The sequence below is a fragment of the Rhinolophus sinicus genome, chromosome 2 (assembly GCF_057876585.1).
Source record: "Rhinolophus sinicus isolate RSI-liver-muscle chromosome 2, RSI-T2T, whole genome shotgun sequence".
NCBI classification, from domain to species: domain Eukaryota; kingdom Metazoa; phylum Chordata; class Mammalia; order Chiroptera; family Rhinolophidae; genus Rhinolophus; species Rhinolophus sinicus.
In genome coordinates, this window is record NC_142502.1 from 6,980,782 (window position 1) to 6,992,977 (window position 12,196).

The 12,196-nt window shown below is 47.7% G+C and overlaps 1 protein-coding gene across 11 annotated transcripts in view; it reads right to left on the bottom strand.

Moving 5' to 3' along the window:
* The window catches only part of MAS1 (MAS1 proto-oncogene, G protein-coupled receptor), a 31,738-nt gene extending 21,125 nt beyond the window's left edge, over positions 1-10,613 (bottom strand). For 8 of the 11 annotated variants that reach the window (XR_016020100.1, XR_016020099.1, XR_016020098.1 and 5 more), the window contains exon 1: positions 8,636-9,259. The gene's annotated coding sequence lies outside the window, so the exon portion shown is untranslated. Of the gene's footprint in view, positions 1-1,844; positions 2,051-8,585; positions 9,262-10,020 lie in introns of those variants that run through there. The other 3 variants (XM_088795264.1, XM_074333772.2, XM_074333773.2) reach the window with 3 other exon arrangements.
* Positions 10,614-12,196: the final 1,583 nt, after the last annotated feature.

Below are 12,196 nucleotides of genomic sequence, written 5' to 3' on the forward strand. Positions count from 1 at the left end.
ACTATGGCATGGCTGACCAAAGACTTGTGTAGAGACCAGCTTTGTTAGAAGTGTGTAGGTACAACAGCCCTGTTCCCAAATTCACCCATCACGTATTTATTCAGTGCCCACTTCCTGCCAGGCACTGTTCCAGGCACTGGGATACAACAGTGAACGGGGTTTGAAGAGTCTGGCAGACCTTGGGTGGAGGTCTGACTACCCAGCCAGGGAGGAAGTGAACGGCTGGACTGAAGCATGAAAGCAAAGCCTGGTTATGATACTTTGTGAAATGTCAAGTTTATTCTACAAGCCATGCTTATCCAATTTTAGAGCTTAAAAATTACCTGGGGTTGCTTATAAAGAATGAAAATTCCAGGGCCCCCCTGTTTCAGAAAGCCTGGGATGGGGCCCTGGAATCTGAATTTTCATAGCCCAGGGGATTCTAACGCAGGTAGTTCATGGGCCATGGTTTGGAAAACACTGCCATTTGCACTAGGGAGCTGTTAAAGGTTTTCAGGCAGGGCTGCAGTATCACTTGAACTGTGTGTCTGAGAAAGTTTGCCCTGGTTGTGGTCTAAAGGCTGGGTGGGAGGGGATGATGGATGGAGCTATGAAGCCAGTCAAGGGCTGTGGAAATATTCCTGGGGACAAATAATAACGAGCATAATGGCTGAAGGAGAGAATGGATTCCAGAGACATTTCAGAGAACACTGGTCAGGCCTCAGTGACCGTGAGGGGAAGGGACAGGAGGAGTCAGAGGGCTGTTTTCCACTCGAGGAGGCTGTGTAGCTGAAGTACTGGCTGAGACCAAGCACAGGAGGGCAGGGGCTGGGAGAGTGGAGAGCCAGGGGTCAGTGTGCGGTGCGTTGAGAATGAAGCCTCAGGATCGCGCGGGTAAGGATCAGATCCCAGGTGTGCTTGACTTTGTGCGTCCTGCTCTCAAGGGTCTGCATTTTGTAATAAGCCGAACTTAATAAAACAAAGAATATAGACACACACATGAGATCTTTAGAACATTCCTTCTTGTAGAGTTAAAATGATACCTCCCCCAGTAAACAGCAAACTCCTCGAAGACAGGACTTTATCTCACTCATGTCTGGGTCTCCAGCACTTGGTGCAGACATTCAATAAACACTTACTGAATTATTCCACGAAATAAAGCCCATCACTACAGTCCTGACAAGCACTCTGGTCACCTGTGAGAGAAAACCACTGCCCCAAAAACCCATGCTATTGCAGCTAATTAAAAAGTTCTCTAATGATTGTTAGAATAGAACTCATGAATCACACATTAGGCAGATTTTGATCATAATGTAATTGGAAAGCAAATAAAAATCCCATTAAACTAATCTCATTAAAAACTAATGATAACTCTCCAAGCCGTTTTGTTATAGTGGTGTTTCATTTAAATGAACACATTGTAAAAGTCACATTCCCAGTCTTACTGGACCAAATCGAACTTCAGCCCCTTAAGTGCAACAGAGGATGGCAAGAAGCGCCTAGAACGCAGCTGGTCCCACCTGCTCACCACCCGCCGAACCCTTTCCTCCTCTGGGCTCCTCAGTCATTTTGCATATTCTTCATCTTCATGGGTGGACGACTAGAATATTTGAGGTTGGGAAGTGTAGGAGAATAGAAGGGCAATTGCTGCTAGCTGACAAAACAGTCTAGCTCCGAATAATTTCGTTTTGGCTTGAACACAGTGAGTGGTCAGTGACAACGAGAGGAAGCAATTGTACTATGGAACTAACCACTGTGGGAACCTCGCCTTCCTGTCAACCCAGTTCTAGTACCGTGAGCTCTGTGCCCAGACAAGCAAAGCTCTGTGTTTAGACAGCAATCCTATCTGCGGGGATGCATGTTACCTGGCAGTGACAGTCCAGGGTGGAAGGGAGCTCCTCCTAGCAGCCCTCTAGGCCCCTGATGTGGTCAGTAACACAGCAACATGGCAGAGGAAACAGCTGAGAACAGAGAAGACGAAGGAGAGTAGGTGATGGCACCACTGCTGTAAGCACCACTGGCAGCCTCATAGGGCATCTGCCCATCCTCGTTTCCTTCTCATAACAGGAGCCCTGTGGAGGAAGCAATACCCTGGAGCACGAGAAGGTGGCTGTGTAGGACTTTAGAGCCCCAGCACCTACCCTCCCTGCCAGCTTTGCATCCTCCAGCCAGCTTGGAAGGCTGATAAGGAAGGTGTTACTGCTCCCACTTTATAGAGGAGAAGCTAAGGACTGACAAGCAGGCCAAGTTCAGAGCCACTGGGTCACTGAACTCCTCGGGTCCCCTGCCCCCGTCCTTCACCGTGTCTGGTGCGGCCTGGTCCCTGCAGGTGTCAGGGCCCAAACACTCACAGGGATCCTGACCACAGAGCCAGCTAGCAGGAATCCAGGTCCCCACTTCTCACTGAGAGCTGAGCCAGTCTCCCATTTGGAAAAAGTCTGAAACCGCTGGTCTAATCAAACACCCCACTTCCCCGACCACTGCGTGGAAGCCAGAGACACTAAACGAGAGGCCAGCATTCACAGTGCTTGGAGGGAGCCGGGAGCCGGGCGCTCCTCGCTCCGGAGACCTTCGCACTCTGCCCTGGGGCCTAATCCTATTTTTAAGACCTTACCTTTTATAGCCTCTCAGTTACATGTTTTCCAATCTAGTTTGCCTCTGTTGCTTCCTACTTAAGGAATTGAAGGCACGATATTCCCTGATGTTATAGGGAATTTTTTCTTCCCCAAAGGCTTGTTTAATTTCTATCTGTGACTTTGCCAGCATAAGCATTTAAATTCCACTGGGAATAAAGTAGCCGTAGGTACTGACTAAATGGCCCTGCTGTACACAAGGGCTCGCCTCTGAAAACACTGCTCACCCAATAGGGTCCTTTCACAGTTTGTGTAATCTGAACATCAAATGGGTATTTTTACTGCCTTGTTTTCTTTATTTTTCCCCCCTTTTTCAGCCTCCCTCCCCCCACTCCGGTTCAAGCCATTGTTTCTCAGTCTAGTTAGTTGTGTAGGACACAGCTCCCTGGCCCATGCTGGTATTATGACTCTTGCACTCCCCCCGAGTCGGTCGCCAGTTGTTGGTCGGCCACTCATGGCGGCTCACTCCAGCTCTCACCCGCTGCCGGCCATGGACATTGGCAGCTCCTGGCAGCACACAGTGCAGCACACAGTAGCCCACAGCAGCACATGGCAACTCAAGCCAACCTCCAGCTGTTCACGGCAGCCCAGCTCCAGGGAGAGCTGTTATTCACAATCTTAGCTGTAGAGGGCGCAGCTCATTGGCCCATGTGGGAATCGAACTGGTGACCTCGGCGTTAGGAGCACAGTGCTCCAACCACCTGAGCCACCGGGCCGTCCCCGAGATTGCATTTTTATAACCTGCTTTTGTTCACTCTATCATATTATAAACATGTTCTTTGTCAGTATATACTTTAACAACATGACTTTAACAGTCACTATTTGGATGTACCGTAACTTATTTTTAATCGTCTTCTAATCTTGAACATACCAGTTGCTTGTGATTTTCACTTTTTTTTTTTTTAAAGCAAAGCACTATAATGAACATTTCTTAGATTTTGTGCACATGTTTAATTATTTCCGTAGGACACAGTTCTAGAAATGGAATGGCTGGATCAAAGGGTATAAATATTTTTCAAGATTTTAAAGCATAGGCTGGCCCGGTGGCTCAGGCAGTTGGAGCTCCGTGCTCCTAACTCGGAAGGCTGCGGGTTCGATTCCCACATGGGCCAGTGGGCTCTCAAACACAAGGCTGCCAGTTCAATTCCTCAAGTCCCACAAGGGATGGTGGGCAGCGCCCCCTGCAACTAAGATTGAACATGGCACCTTGAGCTGCGCTGCCTCCCGGATGGCCCAGTTGGTTGGAGCACGGGTTCTCAACCACAAGGTTGCCCGTTCAATTCCTCCACTCCCACAACTGCGCCCCCTGCAACTAAGATTGAAAGGACAACAACTTGACTTGGAAAAAGTCCTGGAAGTACACACTGTTCCCCAATAAAGTCCTGTACCCCTTCTCTAACAAAATCTTTAAAAAAAAATTTTTTTAAAGCATACTAACAAATTGTCTTCCAAAAAACTGTACCAATTATACTGATATCAACAGTACACAGATTTTGTTTTTCACAGCACATATATGCTTTTCCCCCCACCACTCCATTTTTTTTAAATTTCCAAAGTTATGGTGATATAAAAATTTTCATGTTCTAATCTGCATTTATTTGAGTGCTAATGAATTGAGATGACCTTTCGTGTTAATGGTCACTTGTATTTCTTCTATGATTGATTATTTTTCATGTTTTTTGCCCATTTCTTTTATTGAGTTGCAAGAATTCTTCATAAATATAACACTTGGTCATGTTACAAATTGTTTTTCCCCAGAAACTGGGGTATTTTTATAGAGGATGTAAGAGCATGCAGCTTGGAGTCTTTTAAAAACCTCTTCCTGATAGTTAAAGCCTGCCTGGACGCCGCTGGTGCTTGTGGTTTAGAGGTTGAAGGAATCACGTAGACACTGCAAACCACGCTTAATTTTACAGGTGAGGAAGTTAACACACAACCAGCCGAGCTTTCATATGTAGTTCACAGCAAAGCCAGAACCGAGCCTAGATTGCCCACACGGGCACTATTTCTACTCCTCACACTAGTCCTCTGTCAACAGTCACTTATACGTGAAGTCACCCATGCATGTGACTAGAACTTTTGGGACATTTAACAATGGCTTTACTGTCACCAGAAGCCAATTCCACAATCAACTTGATTGTCACTAATGATAATTATTGAAAGCTTCAAAGAATGGCCTTTTGTTTATTAAAGAATGAGTATCATTTATTAGAGGACAGATTTTTATTTATTAAAGAACCATCTACCCAAGGTCAAAACCATAACAACAATATACACAAACAGAAATGAGTTGTCTTCAGTTTCTTTTGATCTTCTGTGAAATGGAGTGACCCACAGTCATCACCTCTGTTGAAAATATTAGAAATGAGCTGGTCCACTCGTCATGTACTTTCAGACAAGTCCTCCGACAGGCAGGAAAATGCGGTCTTGTTCTCCCCTCCCCAAGTATATTATGGAATGCTATTCCATCTCTTCCATCTCCCCTCACTGCCATCTCTGAGATGACACCATTGCCTACACATGCTTTCTTCTCTGCAGCTCTCGTCCTGCCTTTCTGCAGTTTCTTCTCTGTCTCCTTTCCTGGATCTCTGTGTACACTGCCCTTTGGGCCTCCAGGCTCCATTCCTGGCCCTCTTCCCTTCTCACTCCATAGTCTCTTCCTGGGTGGCCTCATCCAACCCCCTCATTTCAACTACCACCATATACCGATGAAATTCAAATCTATGGCTAAAACTCAGACATCTCTCCAAAATATCAGACCCTGTAATCAGAAGCCCTGGACATCTCCAACTGGGCCTCTCATGACAGCACACCAGCCTCAGCTGATCCAAAACAGAAATGAGACCGTCCCTGCTTTTCCATGCTTCCGCTGGTATTCCCAGTTTTCCAAGGCAAAAAACTGGATGTTTTACCAGGCACTACTCATCTTGTATGTTCGCCGCCTCAGTCCCTAGAATCACCATTTCTCCAAGCAGTAGAGAAGGGTATGTAGAAGCCAAGATCTGGGTGCTGGGTGTCCCCTTTGCTATCAGGGCGTCACTGCTCCCAGGCCTCCTCAGTAGATGGAGCTAAGGAACATATGTATATAAATACATATATACAGTCATACATACACACATGGAGATCTGTATTCCTATGTCTTTCTATATGTACAGTTGACCCTTGCACAACCCAGGTTTGAACTGCGTGGTTCCACTTACACAGAGATTTTTTTCCAATAAATACTATAAACGTATTTCTCTTCCTCATGATTTTCTTAATAACATTTTCTTAAAGTGTATAGCTTACTTTATTGTAAGAATACAGTATACAATACATGTAACACACAAAATACATGTTAATCAACTGTTTATGCTATCAGTAAAGCTTGTGGTCAACAGTAGGCTATTAGCAGTTCAGTTGGGGGGAAGTCAAAAGTTCTATGTGGATTTTTGACTATGTAGGGGCCGGTACCCCTAACTATGGATTGTCCAGGGTCAACTGTGTATATTGAATGCCAATGAATTCACACCAATATCTCCAATTTTGATCCCACACCACTGAGCTCAGTTTAGTTTTCTCTCCCTCCAAATCTGTAACTCCCTTCTCTGATGGTGAGAAACCTGACCCCAATAGCCTCAATGTATTTACTTATTTGATCAATCCACCCATAGATACACAATCTCCTATGTCATCACTGCCTGTTCCCCGTCCTTGCACAGATGTCCTTCTCACTTTATGGGGCTCTGTCACCACATGTCAGCCCACTGCAGCCACTGCCCCCTGCCCTGGGACACATTCCTCACCTAGCAGAAACCCTGAACCTGGCACCAGGTCTCTGCGACCCCCCATGAAGACCCTTCCATGTCATCACCACCACCTTCACCCCAGCTGGACTGCCCCCATGTGGGTTTTTTCACCCACGCAGGCTCCAGTGCCTCACACAAGCCATGGCGAGGCCGGCTGACTATAGTATGAGGTATACTTAACAGCCACCACCCTCCCGCAAAACTCAACAGAACTGTAGGCAGCACGGCATCTGAATGCAGAAGAGCGGTTTGGCATTGTTCAAGTTATGCTGCAGAGGGGACTGCAGTTCTGCCGGTGCCTGAGGCTGCTTTGCCTGGAAGCCACTCTTTCCATCAAACGGCCCACTTGATGTGAGTCCTAAGCGAAGCAGTGGGGCCCCTCGGACCTCAGCTCCTTCACATAGTTGGCAGCTTAACGCATTTCTGGAAGGCTGGGGGGTAAGAAAAGCTAGAGACTGAACAGCACTTAGGCAATACGAGTCTCATGGAAATGTCAAACTGAGATAATGAATCAGCAAGCAGGGAAACAAGTACGGTGGTTTCGCAGATGTGTACGGATGCGGGCTTGGCAAAGCCTGTGTCTTGGCCGGGCTCCTCAGGATTGCTGCCTGCATTTCCCTCTCAACAAAAGTGAGAAGATGGGAAAGTAAGGAGAATCAAAGAAGGCAGAGTTAGTTGTAGTGTTTGTTCAGCTTTATTGAGGTATAATGCAGAGAGTTTTAAATACTACACATTTGTGCTTGCTCAAGTTTTCTCTAGGGATCTAAGAAATGAATATCCCCTTCCACATTCTTGTTTAGTTGGCCATAGTCCACCCATGATTCTGGATTCCCAGTCCAGCACATCATTCTTAGAAGGAAGGAGGGAAGGAAGAAAGGAAAGGAGGGAGGAAAAAACAAGAAAGGGAGGGAGGGAGGGAGAAGGGAAGGAAAGAAAGAAGGAAGGGAAGGGAGAAAAGCCAACAAAACTAGGGTTTCAGGTCGGGCCATCTGAGACCTTATCTTGCTCCTAGGCAACCGAAAAAGAGAGGCCTGACCCTAGGCTGGACCTTCCAGGTGTGCAGGTCCAGAGAAAAGGGCAAATTCTTCTGTGTGTGTGTGTGCAGTGACCTGGACAAACAGAAACCCATATGTGAGCTGGAATGTCCATGGTCGGCAAAGGAGCTGACGGGAATGTGCAGGGCAGGGACATCTGCCCTGGCACTAAAGGCCTCGTTCACATCTTCCTAACACTTGAGCCACCAGCATGGAGAAGCAGAAACTTCTCACTGCCTTTCCAAGTAAGTGTACAGTCAGATCAGCTTAGAGCACTGGTCTCAAAAAAGGCAGGGGCTGTGTGTGATCTTTGTGCCCAGGAGACATTTGGCACGTCTGGAGATTTTGATTGTCACAACTGAGAGGAAGGGGTTCCTGGCACCTAGTGGGTCAAAGCCCGCGATGCTGCTAAATGCCCTGCAATACGCAGAACAGCCGCCACAACAAAGACTTGTCTGGCCCAACGTGTCACGGTGCCGAGGGTGAGAAACCCTGCTCTGGAGGAAGGCTTGTTTCCACCTTCTCATTGCTGCCTACAGAGCAATTGAACAACATTTTACACATTCTCTCCCCAGTTTCCCCCCACCCACCCTGCCTGGGAAACATCGCCAAGATACATCAAAGATCAGGAGATTCCTTGTAACAGACACCTGGCCACCCAAGCACTGCACACCTGACTTTAAAAGCAACAGAAGCCAGTACTATACCCACTAAGGAAAGGCAAAGAAAAATCAATCCAACTTGCCTCCGGCCCTGCCCAGCTGCTTTTAATCAAGCGATTTCCCCAGAGGAATCAAATATGGTAACTACCCTTTCAAACCCCAACTCCTTTATTATTCATAACATCTAATTAAACAACCTTGAACACATCCAGGTCCACATCAGATCCACGAATTGATCTGAAGATCCTTGCCCACCTCACCCCCACCATGAGTCAAAAAAAGAAAAAACTAACGCAGGAGTTTCAACCCTGAAGTTGAAAAGCAATGTTTGGGGACAGTTAACCCAGCAAAGAAGCCAATTTTCCAAAACAAAGGCAGGAGGAGACAAAGGTCTTTGCCAACACACACCAAACATCTAACACGCTGTAAAAACAACCAGCACAGAAAGAGTTGCCCAGGCAATAGCTTTCTGAAGAGGGAAAATCTTACTTGGGCAGTCAAGGGCAGCTGAACAATGAAAAAGTGGGGTGCAGACTCACTAGCTCCATTCGCTCAGGAGGGTCAGAGGTGGTAGCAGGGAGGCTGTCCCTTCGCATCCTGGGGCACCGCTGCCCCACCAGCCTGCAGGGTCTCTGGTCCCAACGTCTTCTCCAAGGATGGCTGCAGCCTCCCTTCTCTGAACAAATCAGTGCTGCTCTCCCACTGCTGAAAATATTTGAGATGTGTCAAGCAGATGGTCCCACGCTTATCAGCAGAAGCCGTGTTCAAATGGCATCGTTCAGTGACACACTCCAGTAAAAATCTTCACGCTGATCTAGAGTGGGAACAGGCTGGTGATATGGAGGTGGCTGACCCCTTAGGGCCAGACAGGGCTAAGGAGAGAGATGGCCCAGAGAAAGGCTCTATGGAAGCACAAAATCACGTGTATCGGAAGGATGGAACCAGCTCAGATTCCTGACTCGGCCTGCAACCAGCCATGCGGGCTCTGCCAAAGCTCAGTTTTGTCACCTGTAAAATGGAGCCAATCATATGACCGCAAAAAGTTGCAATGATTACCTTCAATAATGGATGAACAAAGATTTATCCACATCACCATTTTTTTGTAATGGCAAAACACCCCACCAAGTTGCACTGATTCAATGAGACGTCTGTATACACCTTCATAATGAGGGTCACACTGCTCAATAATTAAATATTCGTTCTCTCCCTACAACGCATTTTCAGAGTCTCGTGCACGTCAATGTGTAAGTACAATGAACAGAGGAGAGGGAGAAAGCCCGGGACCAAGTTCCAGGACTGGAGGGACGCTGTCGGCGTTGCCCAGGTGGGATCTCAGCCTCAGTGACTGCTGCTGGGAGCAGCTGTGTCTGGTAGGTGCACATCCCCCCCCCCCCCCCCCCCCGCAGTCAAGAAGTGACTTTCCCCCTGACCCCTGTTGCCATTTTCAACAGACCCAATGTGAAGGCGCAAAAGCCGAGCAGGAGAACTCTGGATGGTTTGACTAGCCAAGCCCTGTGGTGAAGACCCCCCCCCCCCATCATGGCAGCAGTTCCTCATTTTCAAAAGTATTCCTTCATGGTTAACTGTGTCAAAGTAGTAACAGACCCCTGGGACCGATTAGATCAAAACAGGGTGAGAAGGCAATTTCAGACTCTGTGGGAAAGCAGACTTGGGAACCTGAATATGAAGCTTTCCTCAGACTGTTTTCATAAGCAGCAAGACCAAAGGCCAGCCAAACGCTCCTGTGGGAAGCTTGACCTGTGGGAAGCAGAAAGGGGAGACCCGGGGGGTCCACCTAAAGACCTTCAGCCACAGGCAAAACAAAGTGAGGACCGTGGCATCTGCCAGGTCGGCAGGGGCTGAGCAGCAGATCAAAAAATCAGGTGACCTCAGTCTCGAAAAGCTGGAGGTACGTTTTTGTTACCTGGTTATGGTGTTCCAAGGGAGGAGAAGGTCAGCCTCCTGAAGAACTTTACAATCCCCAGAGGATAATCAGAAACTGAAAAGAAAACCAGAACCATCTGCAGCAAGCTGCGAGGCAGAAATGAAGGAGCACTTAGTGGAAAGGGAGTCAGACGCACGGCAGCTAATATGAGGAGGACAGAAAGAACGGGCTGGCGGAGATGGCCCCAAAGTCACAGTCGGGAAGGAAGCGCTCCCCCCGGGAGAAAGGAGGAATGAAAAAGAACAAGGTGCAATGGCAGGACTTGCCCTGCTCTTCTGCTCCACATTTGCTGCTTCTCAGAAGCTCAGGGACTGTCCAGATTTGATGAACGTTTCACCCTGTCCCTACGGGGCTGTGAAACCCTGAGCAGAATGACCAACTGGAAGGAAGACTCCAACGTCACTATTTAAGTCAACAGGACAGAGGGCCTCACCAATTTGCTTTTTCCAGCTCCTGACAGAACAGAGAAGTCTGCGCATTAATACTGGCAGAGAACAAGTCACCCAGTTTGGAAATTGATAGTAGTCACAAGGTGAATGAGGACCGAGCCGCCAGGAAGCTGGAGTGGCCAGATGGTGTACAGGTAGACGGGGGGGCAATGGCTAGGCAGGGGGGGCCTGGGAGAGACCGCGCTCTCTTCCTCCAGATTGAGGGGGCAGTAGAAGATGCCAATTGTTTTGTGACTAATTGGCACCACTAACAAAAGCAGGAACTATTGCAGATGGAGCTGGAGTTTCATTTGTGATAGATAAATGAGTTACACTGAGAGGAAATATAGCAATTCTCTGTAAAAATAAAACTGCTTGCATTTAAGCCACAAATAGGTGGGCTATGTCTGTGCCTGGCTTGTCTTTGTGAGTAATCCTTCTCCTGGAGAGGTAAAGACAGTTGGGGCGAGGGAGGTGTATAGAGCCAGCGGAAGTGAAGTGTGGTCGTCAAAGTCCCATGTGGAGGAAGTTCTAGATTCACCTCCACAAGTCAAGTCACACCTTCCAAAGTTTCCTAGAGAGACATCCGTCTTTCTCTCATAAAACAACAAGGAAATATGGTGGAGGAGGCCTGGGAAAGGACCTTATGGGAGCAAGGAAGGAAGTTTAGTAACCCAGAAGGCTGTAGACCCGTAAGTGGTAGATCCCACCAGTTGGTGGAACAATACGTACTAGACCTCATCAGTGGCAGAATTCTTTTCTTCCATCAGGAGTTTACTCTTAGGTTCCAAACTCTCTCAATGCCATGGGGGCTTTGCTCAGGGCTAACCCCAGGGAAGCAAAGTGAATTCCATTCACAGACTATAACATATGCCTCATCTGGAAGGAACTCTACTTTCCCCTAGATGCTGAGCTGTTAGGGACAAAGCCATTAATTACGACCTCACAAACCCCAGTCAGAAAGAAGAGACTTCGAGAGCAAGGGGCTGGGCCACCCCTAGAGAGAACGGGAATGGGTGGGGCAGGTGGGAGTGTCCCTTCTCATAGCAAGATGACAGGCTCCAGAGTAAGGGCTGGGAAACAGCAGGTATGCTAGAAATTTGGACTTGCCAGCTTGACTAGAGTGATGAGTGATTCTTTATCCCATCCATTTGATTGACAGGATCTCAGAGCAGGGCTGGCCCCGCCCTCTGCCCTCCAGTCCTGCAAGAGACTTCAGATCTCACTGGTCAGATAAAAGTCCAAGATAAAACCCTGAGAACATAACTCTCCCAGGCTCATCTGAATCCCATCAGCCTTGGGGAATCTTCTCCAGGCTTCTCATAGCCTACCCTATCCTGGGATTTGTTGGGTCTCTCCCAAGTAACCATCTTTACTTTCAGTGCACTTTTCTTAAACAACAAATCTTAAAGAGAAATGGCATTTTCTCCCCCATGTCATTTGTTTTCTACCAACTAAACAGGCCCATCTGCTGATGCAAAAACCACAGCAGGTACGACAACAGGAGAAAGCAAACCCACGAGGAAGTTAAGAGAGCTGATAAACTTCTGAATAAACCCTGAGAAAGGTCCAAAACAGACTGCGGCTGCAGATTAAACCCAGCTGTGGGAAGCTGGGTCTCCAACCCTGAGTCTCCCCCAACTTCCCCTCCCCCCATTTGGAATCTGCTAGAAAGGAGACTCTTCCTGTCTTTGCCGAGTGATGAGGAGAATGTGAAATGACCCAAA